Genomic DNA, 14,002 nt, shown 5'->3' with positions numbered 1-14,002 from the left:
TGGGCGCGGCGGCGCGGCGGGAGCGCGCCCCCCCTATACACAAACACACACTTCCCGCCTCAGTGCGAGGGTCGCGGGCAGGAGCGGGGACGGTCCCCTCAGAGAGGGACGGGCGTGATGTCGGTGGCACTCTCCGTGAGGCAGGGACGGGACAGCGAGGGTAGCGGGAGCCGGGCGGCACCTTAGCGGGGACAGTCCGCGGGGCCGAGCGCCGGGGTTCCCGGGCTGCCCCCGCCACCGCCCTCCTCACCGGCTGACATTTGCCATGCGCAGACAACACGCACTTCACCAAACAATTCAGCCCGAGCCCCGCTGCAAACTCGCTGGGTTATTTTTCTCGTCGTTCTCCGCTTGTTTATGGCTGACGCTATCTCGCCTGCACCGCTCCCTCGGTTTCATTATCTCTCCTCGCAGATGGCCGTGGCTTTCCTTCTTCACAGGGCTTCTCTCTGCTGGTGCTAGAGCTCCCTCTCCTCTCTCCAGCTCTGCATCCCTCACCCTTGCTCACAGGTGGTGTTCCCAAATTGGTCCCACCTCATCCCCCTCAGCTCCAGCCCCAGTTCTTCCTGCTGTGGCTTCTCCTTCCCTGAATCCCATTTACTTTATTCCTGGCGAGCCTTCCCCAGCGAAGCGCTTCACTCCAGCCATCCTTCCTCCTGCAGTCCCCTCTCCTCTGAAGACCCCAGCATCCCGTAAAATAAAGCCAATGGCGCTAATGTAATAACAGTGCCATTGTGCCCAGCGGGACCAGGGCAGTGACCGTCCCCTGTGCTGGGGCACCTCCAATCCCGGGGTAAGTTTTCAGCCCCTCAAGATAAGACAGGCATTGAGGGGCTGGAGAGTGTTCTGGGAAGGGGCTGGAGCACCAGTAGAGGCTGAGGGAGCTGGGAAGGGGCTCAGCCTGGAGAAAAGGAGGCTCAGGGGGGATCTTCGGGCTCTGCACAGCTCCCTGATAGGAGGGGACAGCCGGGTAAGGGTTGGGCTCTGCTCCCAGGGAACAGGGACAGGATGAAACAGCCTCAAGTTGTGCCAAGACCAGTTCAAAACAGATATTGGGAAAAAATTCTTCGCTGGAAAGGCGGTCAGAAAGTGGTACAGGGTGCCCATGGCAATGGTGGAGTCACCATCCCTGGAAGTGTTTAAAAAACAAGTGGACATGGTACTTCACAATATGGTTTAGTGGACACAGTAGTATTGGGTCAAAGGTTGGACTCAATGGCCTTGGAGGTCTTTTCCAGCCATAATGATCTATACCCTTTTCAAAAACAGTAATAGAAAATCTGTGGCCACACAATTACTGAAATTGAAACCTGGCCTATTTTCCATTTCCTTTGTAAAGATGTCCTGTAACCATGCTGTAACATATGTTTCTAGTATTATTATTTAGAAGAAATTTGTATTTCCTGACGTGCTCAAATATCAATATAATCTCTAAAAATTCTAATCAATAGCAATAATTGTTCTGGTTTTGCTGTGACATAGTTGTCTCTTGAATTCCAGCTAATGGCTCACCTGATCAATATTTTATAGGGAGTGCTGCTTACCATGCAGCTCTTACATAAACACTGTTGGGAAGAGAGAAATCCCTGAGCTGACAGAGCAGAAAGGCAGGATGGCCTCCTGGGCTTGGCTATTAATTGATAAATTTACTAAAACTTCTTTCCAGCCTTTTGATTGATTCATCTAAATATACTTTAAGTTAAATTCTTACTTCATACAGGATGATGAATTTATTTAATCTGCAGGATTAAAGAAGTGCAACCATTTCCAAGGATTCAAAGGTGTGGTGGGAAAAGGAAAAAAGTTTTTTACCTCATTGGCAGAGAATTTAAGGTAAAACTTCCTGTGTTTTTAATTTTTTTAATGCAAACCTGCAAGATTTATGTTGGGTGATTTGAACTTAGAGATTTAAGAGGTACTGAAATTCCAGCTTAGATTTTTTGTCTTGCTCCCCTGGGCTCCATAAAGTGGTACTTTGTATGTTCTTAGAATAAACAGAGTCACATCAAAGATACTGGCTACATCACAAGTTTTCTCTGAGTGACCCACATGATACCAAATTTTGTCTGGCTACTGGTCAGAGACAGCTTTTGATCTCCACTAATAAAATAGTTCCTCTTTCCCAGCTTTTGTTTATGGGTTTGAAGGAGGGAGATGGGATGGAAGGAGACATCTGACTTGTCAGACCCTCCTTTGGTAAGCTTCACATGGAGGTTTCAAGGTTATGCAAAATCCTTGCTCCCCCAAGGAGCTCCCATTAGGCTTTTAACCTGTAGGCTCCCATCCTGCTCCTCCACTTGCTCTTTTGGGTGGAACAGCCACCCAACACTCCCCAGCCCAGCCACTTCCCACTTTCCCCTGTCCATGGAAACACCCTGCATGTGCAGTCAAAGAACAGTTCTCTTCAATTTCATTAGCTCTGGCTGGGACAGATCTCATGCTGACTCCTGAAACACTGAATTTTTAACTTCACTTTGCTTTTATTGTGTAAATTTTTCTCTGTTGAATTCGAGTAGCAGATTAAATACATGAAGCAGAAAACCACAAACACCAGTGATGCTTGCATTCATTTTAAGTGTGACTGAGATTTGTTTTAGAGAACAAGAAGTGGTTTGAGGTTGTATTTGTTATTTCCTCACCACCACCACCTTCTGATGTGTTTTTATCCAGGATAGGTGTAACAGCCAGCATGTCCCTAAGGCAGCACCTGAGTGGGTAATGTCTGTGACATCCTTTAAGGAAGATGCTTCCTCTGGATCACTTTCTTGTGAGCCACCACAATGAACCATCCTGGTAGAGCTGGGAGCCTCCATGCAGGCTGGATCCTGAGCCCTGGGTTCATTCTGAACTTGGTTGTGCTGCTTCCCTGTGGAGAACTCTGACCACCCTTCCAAAATACTCTGTGACTGTTTTCCTCTCTCAGAGACTGAGTTAGAGGAAATATTTCACAGAGCAATAGCTGGGCAAATGCAAATCCTCCTTGCAGAGTTCTTTTAACTTCAAGCCACTAAATACACATTTAGTCTATGGAACTGTATTTACTTCCCCTCTCAGAGGAACAAGCTTTGTCAGCTGTAATGATGAGCTGTTGTTTGACATTCATAATATTGTACTTGACTGCTTATCTGATGGAGGCATGCAAAGCTATTTAGGGGCTTCTGAAATGTGACAGCCCACATGATGCTTTTATAGATTTCACAAACCGCCTTCAGGAGGCAGGAGAATATGGCATGGGAATGGCTGGCTGGAACAACAGCCTGCCTTAATGCCAGCGGGGTGGCTGAGCTGGGGAGGAGGAATGGGCTTTGAAAGTTTGCAGCTTTTGTTGTGTGCTGTCAAAGGAAGAACTTGCAGCCTGAAGGAACAGGCATGGTGGATGCCATGGGTGGGGGACTGTGGGGATTATTGATCCTGCCTGGAAAAGGCATAAAGATGGAGGCAAATGTGTTAAAACCTGTTTGGACCATCCACAGACAGAAGGGGGCTCAAGGGAGACAGCTCAGATGCCCCATTTCATGCTATCTTCTCTTAATAAACAGGAAGATCTCACTTTCTGACAAACTTCTGTGTCTTCATCCTTACTGACATGCAGAGCAATCATTGTAAGTTTTGTTTTGAATCCTGGAAACCTCCAGGTGAAAGAACTCATTTAGAAAAACCAAAACTCAACAAATCTTCTGGCTTCATTTCACAGACTAACAGGTAAACATTGGCAAATGTTGTGAAAGACTGTTACTCCTTCATGGTTTTAAAAATTATTAAGTATCACGATGTTTATTTCATTTTTCCGTAGCAGAAGAGCACCAGGGTTACCTTTGACATCCGTTCCATATGAACCCCCAGAAGCTGCCTAAGTGGGTGGTGCATTCTCACCTCCTTGCAGTGCCCAGGATGGTTTTGTGTTCTCTATTTTCATCCCTCTGAAATTGCTATTCAATTTATTCATATCACTGAGAGGATTTCATATCGCAGATGAGATGCACAGATTAAATAAGCAAGTAAGCAGTAGAAGATCTTTTTATGTGACTCAAGAGAGAGGATAAATCCCAGTCCGGATGAGTGGAAATCTCTGACTCTCCTGGGACCAGTATTTTGCTTGCAGGCTTTTTGGTTGTCTCACTGGAGTGGTCTTTTTGCCAAAAGCAATGCAGAATATTCCACTTCCCTGACAAAATGTCTGCTACCAGGAAGTAGCTTCACTCAAATATACATTGCTTTAAGATGAAGACAAACTTGAATTTATTGCTCATTTCATTCATAACCAGAAGTTCTCCTCACTTGCCAAACTGCTGAATCAGCTTGGGTACCTCACCCTTGAGTCAGCACAGCCCAAAATAGAAACTTGCTCCATTTCCTAAGAGAGGAAGTACCACTGTTGTCTGCAAATACAGCCACATCTGACATGCTTTCATAGCTACAAACACTCAGTGCAGGGACCTGCATCGCACTCTGCTGCTTAAAAAAAAAAAAAAAAAATAAAAAAAGGAAGTAAAAAGGCACTTTCTTATTCAAAATAGCAGTGTTGGGGTTGCTATGAGTGGACTGTGGGGATGTGAGAGCCCCAAGGAATAAAGAGCAAGAGAAGGACTTTACAAGTGGCAGTCATTGATGTCACCTAGCCTAGCCCAGCATCAAGCTCCCACTCCACCTGCTTGCAGTTTCTCAGGACATACTCAGGAATTAGGCAGACATTGAACAGGCTATAACCAAACTGAAGCAAAGTCTTAAGCCATTAGGAAATAATGGCAAGAAAACATGGTAGAAGCTCTAAAACAATGACTGGAGATCAGCTACCAGCGTTCCCAAGGCAGAGCTGAGTCAGTCCTGCTGCCATGAGGTAACTCCACTTTATAGCACAGCATAAAACAGCAAAAAACCTGGGGAAATGACCAAGAGCTGCAGTCAAATAGTGGGAAGTGACACTAAAGTCATCAGCAGGACTTCATGAGTAGGTGGAAGGCAGTGAAAAGGCACATAAAGGTAGTCCTGTGTGATACAAATGAGGGAGGATTTTCTGTGGCTCCAAGTCAAGACAAGAAGTAGAAGAATGAGGATAATGTGAATTCCCTCAATCTGCCCTTCTCAAGCTCTGCAATTTTTTCTCTTGCAAATGAGCACCTGTGGTATTTGGTATCCTACAAAAGGACCCCCCTTGTCCAGCAGCCCTGGGGTGCCCCCTTCCCATGGGTGCTCCTGGTTTTCCTTTTCTGCATGCTGCAGGATGGTGTCATGTCCACACAAACTGGTGTTTCCATTTAATGTATCTGAATTGGCTCTATTTTCCACAAGGAAAGGCCATTCCAACAGGAAGACAAAAATCAGTAGCCACTTTCAAACCATGGGCAGACAAGCTGTGATCCTTGGCACAGGATTTTCCTGCAGTACCGTGGAGGAAACTGTAGATATTTGAAAATTTTGTCATTTCTGCAACAGGTGTGAGGGTTGCAACACACAATTTTACCATTTTGGGATTTTTGCAACGATGCAGTTGCAAACTGAAACATGTTTTATATTTAATGTTTTGGATTATTCAGTTGAAAGAGGTGGGGTGAGGATTTACAGGTGTAATTACAGGATTGTGCAGTCACCTCATGCGCACACTGCAGCTTTGGGAGGAAGACCTGCTGCAAATCCACAGAAAACCCCAGCTGAGGAATTGCATGTGCCACAAGCAATTACACACCATAAAACTTTGTGAAACATTTGCTATGTGTGCACTAGGCCCTTTTTAAATTTAGATTTCTGGGAAGAAGAGAATTGCTGGGGCATTTCTGTGACCTGATCCCTCGTCTTGGTTGATCCGCGATGGAAAGGTGACCCCGGGCACGGCTGAGCTGGGAATGGATCTGGTGAGAGCCATTGCTGTCTGATCCAAGCAGAGTGTTCCCTACTGCATCCCTGAATAGATTCACTTGCTCTTTCCCTGGCTCTATTTTAGCCACAAATCTCTTATCCTGCCCTGTGGGTGCCAACATTTTTAAAAACATAACTAAACTCAGTAATACTGGATTTCTGGTGCACTTTCTTTTCCCCCAAAAGGGTTGAAGTGAACGTTCTTTTCACCTATACCTAGGACTTCACCTGTGTGCCTGCAACTCTGGTGACATTCAGAAAAGTACATGACCCTTACTCCTTCAGGGGAGCAGATATATCTCAGCAACTTAGCAATGCTGTGACAAGTATGAAGTGGAAGGCACTAAGAAACTATTAAATCGATTTTTAGTTTGTATTTAAGACAATTTCCACACACTTTTGTGTTCTCAGGCTTGGAAAAAGTTCACTTTTGTCCACAAACACAGGAACCAGTTGTTACTTCAATTTTTTATTGGGGTGGTAGGATTGAGACTTGAATGAAACAAGAAAGATTCATACTGAGCAATTTATAGAATCAAACAATCATGGAAGGGTTTGGCTTGGAAGGGACTTTAAAGATCATCTCTTTCCAACCCCCTGCTGTGGCAGGGACACCTTCCACTAGACCAGGTTGAATGTGAAAGCAAACACCCTCCAAAACCCCATGTTTAAAACTGAGCGTGAATGCATGTTTGTGCCTTGTGCCTTGTTCTGCTTCCAGAGGAAACAAAAGAAGAAAATGTTGCTGAGAATACTAAAACATAACACTTTGGCAGATGTGGTTATCACATCCTCCAGGCATTTCTACCTGTGGTGCTGCCCTGACAGTTGTGGTGAATTGTGGAAATAAAGTGTGAAGTCAATCAGGACTGGGTCCTGCTGGTTGTGGGTGAGGCAAGTACATAAATACCTTTTGACAGAGGTAAGAGGGAATGCTTGCTTCCATGGGGAAGGGGAATAGTTCTTCTGAGAACTGAAAACACAGCAAATGTTTGTTAAGAGGGGGAGCTGGGGAGCAGGACAAGGTGGCACATAGAGCCCAGTGAAAGGTCACAGAGGGAGAAATGTGACAATCCAGCATTGATTGCCTAATGGTACCAGGATTTAGGAATGGGACCCTAATCCTTTTATAAACAGGAATCTCCTTGAGTTGTGTGAATGGGACAACCAACAGTCACCATCAATAAGCAAAAATCACACCCCTGTGCTTTGTGGCACACATTAAACTCTCAGTGGAACAGTCAGGGAAAATCCCTCTCCAGCAATTTCCCACCAGAGGTTTCCTCCAGACTGCAGCTTCCAGAAGCTCTGAATGATTTTTACCTGTGAGAACTGCTCAGAGGTTGCGTGGTAGATTTAGTGAGAAGAGTTATTCAAAGGGAATGATCGTGCTTCTATGTGTGAACTCATGCCTAAAACTGCTCTATATCTTGTCTATTTATTTGGGAAGTTAATTTCTAGAACATTGGAAAACAAAACCAGGACTTGAAATTGCTTCTCAGAATTTTTTCAGTCCAAACAAAAATCCAAACAAACTCATCGTGTGTCTTACACAGCCAGTCAAAACATCTGTTATTAATGTTAAATTCCTGGGTACCTGGAGAACCTGTTCTTGAATAAGCTACAAAGCTGAAGCCTGGCTGAAAATATCCTCTAAAGCTGTAAGGTATCCCACCATCTGAAGGATTTTTCACACTTCTGTAGTGATTTTTGGGAGGCAGAGCCATGTGGCCAGAGAAAGAGAAAAGGCCCCAGCCATGCACCAGGGAAGTGGGGACTGAGAAGCAGACTGATTGTTCAAAGTGGCTTTTTTCTGTCTGTTCATTTATCCTCTTTTACCATCCTTATTTCCATTCCTTCCTCAACTTTATCTCTGTTGAAGTGTTGAAGAGCAGAGAAAATATTCTATTCCCCTTTCACAGTTGTAACACATGTTCATTAAGTCTTATTCTATTATAACTGAAATAACTATTGCCATGTATGATTCTTTATTTGGACCATTTAAGCTCTTAATGAAGAATTTGCCCTGCATCTGGATCTCTTCCTTTTTCATTGAGTTCAGTTCACAGTCAAGTCCCATGGACTGCTTTAGAGACACTTTGAGTGGAGGTGTTTGGATTTTTATCTGATTTTCCCTCCTGAGTTCAAACCAGCCCACAGCCCACCTCTGTCCCTGGATGAGCAGCTGTGCTTCTCTAACCATGGAAACTTCAGCAACACAGAGTTGCTGTCTTCATTTCCCTCCAAAAAGGCTACTCACAGCAGTGACAGCTTAGTGGGAGAATGTATCTTTCTCCAATAGAACAGAGCTTCAGGTGGCCACTGCCTGGAGCCCACCACCTCTGCACTGCTCAGTGTCCTAGGAGAGGATGCAGATGTAGAATTTTTGGGCTGAGGTCTTATTTAAATTATATATTAGGCTGAAAAATGAACACACAGGAATGAAGGATGCTCCCAGTGCCTGTGGGTGCTGCAGCAGCTTGGAGCTGACAGCAGGGATGGTCTGGGCTGCTCCATCCTCCTCCTGCATCTCAAGGCAAAGACGTGGCAGACACCATGGACTGAAAGAAGCCCCTTTTATAGGCCCCAAATCTTACAGAAAATAAAGAAATACAAGGCTGAAGAAATCTCTTGGGCTGGAACTGAATTCAGTGTTTCTGCAGAATAAGGAGAGCCCAGAGCTTCACTTACCAAAAGCAGCCAAATCTACGGGACTGTGGGGTTGGAAAACTTTTATGTCTAGCAAGTAATAACTGTCTTTAATTAGCTTTGTTTACATGATAGATGTCAATGTCAAGCTCTCTCAGTGAAAAGGGCAGAATGTCCTTAGTGGGAAATGTGAGTTTTGAAGCCTGACAACATAAAACCAGCGGGAAGGTTTGTGCTCAGACTGCTGGGGAGAAAAATCACCTTTGGCTCAACAAAACAGGAAGGATTTCAAGCCCACAGCAGAAATTTTTCAAGAAACTAATGAAAATGGAGGATTATAGTTTAAACTGTTTTGCAATCGCTGGCCTCAATCCTGCAGACACTTTTCACACACACTCAACTTTATATCTGTGGTTGGTTTTGCTGACCCTCATGGGATTATTGACACCTGGAGATAGAAGTGAAGGCCAGACTGTTTACAGAGCAGAGTTTAAACTACAGCATTTTAATTAAAAAAAATAAAAGCCATTATATCAAGGTCTGCATAATCGGCTCATTGGGATCCTTTATGTTTGAAAAGAAAAAACTGAGAAATTCAGGAATTAAGATTCATGAGGTGGTCTCAGATCTGCTCTCTTGTGTGAATAGGACCTTTTGTTATGCTGGATCTCAGCACTGGGCCACAAAACTTATTCAGCAAATATTGAAAAAAGCCCTACCTTCATAAAATTTGAATCTATGGCTCACATGCAAATACTGCCTGCATTTCTTTCCTCTCTAAAAAAAAGTATGTTTGACCACTACTTGAGACTAAAAGGTTTCCCCTCATCAATAGAGAGCAACTAATTGGGAAAAACCCCTGGTTTATAGTTTTTATATAATTTTTTTTTTTCTATCTCAGCAGTATATTGTACCTGCCATGAAACAACTTTTTGAAACCCCCAAAATGGAATAAATCCCCTCTGCAAGCCCTGGTTCCACCATTTATCAGGCTGTTGGTGCAGGAGCCAAACTGCCATTGGGCTGACTCACATTTTGGCATTTTGAGTTTATGTACGTGATGACGATGTTTGCAAGCAAGAAGGGAAAAACCCTGTGTTCAGCAGCACCATGATCCCAGCAAAACCTTCCCTCCTCAGCTGCATCAGCAGAGCCCGGGGATGTGGCCAGAGCCACAGGCTGGTGTGGGCACTGTTGTCACCACTCTGCCACTCAGCACCACAATCCTCACGTTGCATCCCAGACCTCCAGCTGGCCAGGCCCTGCGGCTGCCAGAGTCCCAGATCTGCCCGAATTTAGGCACACTTGGTGCCCCTTTGCCCTGCCCATCCATCCTGACCCTCTGTGGTTCTGCCAGCATCCTTTGTGGCTCTGGAAAGCCAGCTTTGGCACTCAGGACACCTTTCACATGATCTTTATTCCTCCAGGTCCAAAATTTTCAAGGTATTATTCCTGGCACTGGTATTGTCCTTGACACTGGGTTTATTTTTATCTCGCTGCCCCTTTTTATCTCCAGCTCTGTTGCCCTAAGTCTTATCTTGTTCTTTGCCTTTTCCCAGGCTTTGAGGACCTGAAGGGGACTCTGGCCACACACCTGGCAGACCTGGCTGTATGTTGCTGTCACTCCCACCTGCCTCTCCTGGCATTCCCAAACTTTAACCACAATTTCTGGCTGCATCACAGTCCTGTTGGTCACTGAGAGGCAGAAGAGGTTGTCCTTCAGGCCCTGCCACCACAGTTGCCCTCAGTGTCCTCTGGCTCAGGCTGACCCATCACCACCTGCCCCACATCCCACCTCTGACATCCTGCCTCGTCCTTGTCCAGGTGAAGAACCACAGCTGGAGTAAAATGGGGGCAATGCCATGGAAGAACCCTGTCCTGGGATGCAATAACCCCCCAGCCTGTTCAGCTTTGCCATGATTGTGCTGGTGGGCACGGCTCTGCCACAGAGCTTGGGCTGTGCCACACCCTGCAGGGTTGGAGGCTGGGCTGGCTCTCCTGGAGCATTTGGCTGAGTCTGTCACCATTTACCTTAGCAGGAGCTGGTCTCAACTGCTGAAAATCCCATCCAGATCTGCTGCAAAGTGGAAATAATTTGTTAAATTCTTTATACTGGGGCAGTAGCACCCTTTCCTCTTGCCGAAGCATTTGGGTTTCTGCCCACAGAGAGGACCAAAGAGAGCATCAGGATCCAACTAGGTGAGCAGATACCCAGAGCACAGCCTTGATTTAGGCTGGGGCTGGGGCTGGGGCTGCAGCTGCAGCTGACATGAACTTTCCACTGGTGGCAATGGGTCAGAGGCAGCTGGAGCTCCTTTCCTTCCCTCTCCAGCCCTCACCTTTGGGAGCTGTGGACAGGATTAAGGAGAAAAAGCAATGTAGGGGTCATGGGAAGAGGGAAAACAGAAGCAACTCAGCCAGCTGAAGAGGAAACAGGGGACACAGATGTCTGTGGAAAGCTGAAGCCACTTGCAGAGGATGCATCTACTTGTATTTCCTTCCAGTGGAGCTTAATTGCAATGTTTTTTAATGACAGGTAGGATGGGAGCTGGGCTTCTGCCTAAGCACTTCTGCGTCCTGCATAAAAGTGCTGAATTTAATATTAACAGAGATTAATCACAGGTACCGGGAGGCAGCCGGCCACATTCCCTGCCCTGGGAGTGCTCGGTTTGCATGCTCAGCCCCACCAACTCCCATCCCAAGGCCAATGGCACTGGAAAGTCACAAAGAAGCAAGGGCCTTCCCTGTGATGCTGGATTTTGATCTGGAGCTGAAGTGGTGGTGGCACCAGCACCCTCTTCCTTTTCCCACCAACAGCCTTTGATGGGAACACAGGTGGTTTTGGACACCTCTTGTCTCTCCTGTGGGTAGGAATTTGCCACTTGCCACCATCTCGCCCACATTCCATTTTCCCTCCCTCTTCCCCAAAAGGCTACTGGGATAATTCCAGATCAGAGCAGTCCATGTGGGTTAGGGTGGATTGCAGGTTTGCCAGGATGCTGATGGATTTCTCCTGTTGTTGATACAGTGACTCGCTCTCTCATTAGCAGCACTAATTGCTCATTGCAGCTTTTGCACAGGTACATGAGTATTTTGGAACAGCTCATCTCTGCATCCTGTAATTAAATGACCACTAATGAACGTGTTAGAGAAGGAGGAGCCAAATGCTCCAGTCCATGCTGGGCATCCATAGAATAACTGCTGAGAATTCACCAAGTTGGTGCCTGAGCTGCAGCAGCTCCTGGTGAGGGACAGCAGTGTGTGAGCACCCTCCAGCCTCTGCTTTGCTTAGAGGTACCCCCAGGCCTTGGCCCACCACCCACCACCCTCCCATTTTTCAGGGGTAACATTTGCTGGACACCTCATGGAGTGAAAATCCCCATCCCAGGGCTCCAGGATGCCCTGGCTTCTCTGATGCTTGCCCTGACTATGATGTAGGTGTACTAAAGCAAGTGGTGATCCCTTGGGGCCAATATCCAGGCTTTTCCCATCTCCCTCAAGCAGACATTCCTTTTCCCAAGGCAGACAGCTCCAGAGGTGGGCTTGCTCCCCTTCCTTCACCCTGTCTCCTCCAGGAAACACCAATGTCACGTGCAAACCCCAGTTCTGGGTCTGAACCCCTTTGCAGTCTGCAAACCCTCCTCCCATGGAGACGCGTGGATGTGGCACTTGGGGACATGGTTTGGTGCTGGCCTTGGCAGTTTGGGATTAACGGCTGGATTTGATGATCTTAGATGGCTTCTCCAACCTGTGATTCCATTGGTGTCAACCGAGGGAAGTGCTCCCAAAGGCCCTGCACACTCTTCAGGACATGGCTTTACTTGCCTTCCTGGTTCAGTGCCCTGCACATTTTGGGCAGAATGTGTTGATTTTGGGTTTCTCACAGACACAAACTGATCTCAGCGCTCTGGTTTGAGACATGTCGGTCTGACATGTTTCAACAATTAATGTTGAAACTCTTCCAACTCCAAGCCTGAGCCTAGACCCTGTCCTGGGAAGGGATGCCAGAGTGCTGGGGTCTATGCAAGCCAGGGTGCTTTTGGGGCTATATGAAGTTCCACAGACCCAAAAAGGAGGGACTTTCATGGAAGGGGTGTTTTGTTTGCTCCAGGAGCTGTAAATGGCAGCTTGAACCAGTCAGGCATCTGCTGCCAGCAGGGAGAGTGACAGCCCCAGCTCTGTGATGGACAACCAGGTGGGAAGATTTTTGGCACCACCTGGACAGAGAGTGAGTGGCTTCATAAACATGTCACAGCCACTGGGCTCTTACAATTGCAGCACAGGGAATTTTGGGGGGCTGGAAGGAGTTTGGCCCCAGCATTGGATGCATGGGAACAGCAGAAAACAGACTGGGTGGGGACCTCCACCGTGCAGCAGGAAGAGCACCAGGGCTCCCCCCAGCTCCCAGCAGACCTTCCAAAAGCTTTTATTCTTTTTCTGATGATTTGATGTGGGATATTTTCATGCCTTCAGAAGATGCCATCAAGGGGCTGAGGTGGTGGCGGACAACCAAAAAGGACTGAAAACCCCTTGGCTGGTGTTTGAGGAGCTTCAGGAGACCTCCGGAAAACTTGGTGGGAGCACCCTGGGCTCTGGCAGGATCCAGCCGCCGCCAGGCTCTCGGCAGCACCGGCAGCTCTTCCCCAGCAATGTCACTATGATAAATGTTTGTCTTTTCCGTCCAAGAGATACAGCAGAGCCACTGCCAGCACCGTGTCTCAGTGGAATTGGGGTTTGCACTGCCAGGAGTGTTACCGGCTCATGATTCATATCTTTACAGCAGCTTTGGAAGGAAAATGTGCTTCTCGCCAGGCAGACCTTCATGCACGTCGAGATGCCACAGTTTTTCCAGACTTTCCAAAGGAAGCCACAGCCAAATGAGACATTCCTTCTCTTCTTCCAGCTTTCTTGGAACAATCTTCTTTGATTAGTGAGTGAGACAGATAGTTGGAAAGAAAGACAGACAGACAGGCTGGGAATAGGGTTATAATGAGCAGTTTGCATGAGCCCCAGTCGCCGGTGGGAAGGTATCTCCATCCGCCCCTTGCTGGGTGGCTGCTGAGAGCCCCTGCTGTACACTGTAGTCCCCCACCTCTTTGTCCTCCTCCATAGTCCCCAGCCCCTGTCCTCCTCTATGGTACTCTACTCCTGCCCTCCCCCGTGGTCCCCAACCACTTTGTCCTCCTCCATGGAGGAAAAATGGGGAGCAGGGAGATATCCATGTAGGAGGACAAACCCCCCTCTTTCCTCCGTGGCACCTGACCCCCTGCCCTCTGCTGGGATCCCAACCCTCTGTCCTTCTCCATGCTCCTCCTCCATACTCCTCAAATCCCTGCCTCCCTTCATGATCCCCAACCCTGCCCTCTGCCATGATCCCCAGTCCTTGGTTTTTCTCCGTGGTCCTGACCCCTGCCTTCTGTCATGATGCCCTGACAGCATGTGCTGAGGCAGGTGGGATCTGTCTCACCAGGGAGGATCACACTGCCCTGAGGCACAAAGT

At 47.2% G+C, this 14,002-nt stretch overlaps 1 long non-coding RNA gene across 1 annotated transcript; it reads left to right on the top strand.

Moving 5' to 3' along the window:
* Positions 1–39: 39 nt before the first annotated feature.
* LOC132335266 (uncharacterized) lies at positions 40–3,561 on the top strand. Its single transcript, XR_009488627.1, has 3 exons — positions 40–793; positions 1,746–1,833; positions 2,671–3,561. It is a non-coding gene; the product is annotated as an uncharacterized LOC132335266 (long non-coding RNA).
* The last annotated feature ends 10,441 nt before the right edge of the window (positions 3,562–14,002 follow it).

Source organism: Haemorhous mexicanus, chromosome 17, assembly GCF_027477595.1.
Source record: "Haemorhous mexicanus isolate bHaeMex1 chromosome 17, bHaeMex1.pri, whole genome shotgun sequence".
Taxonomy (NCBI): Eukaryota; Metazoa; Chordata; class Aves; order Passeriformes; family Fringillidae; genus Haemorhous; species Haemorhous mexicanus.
This window is presented reverse-complemented; position numbering and strand designations above follow the sequence as displayed.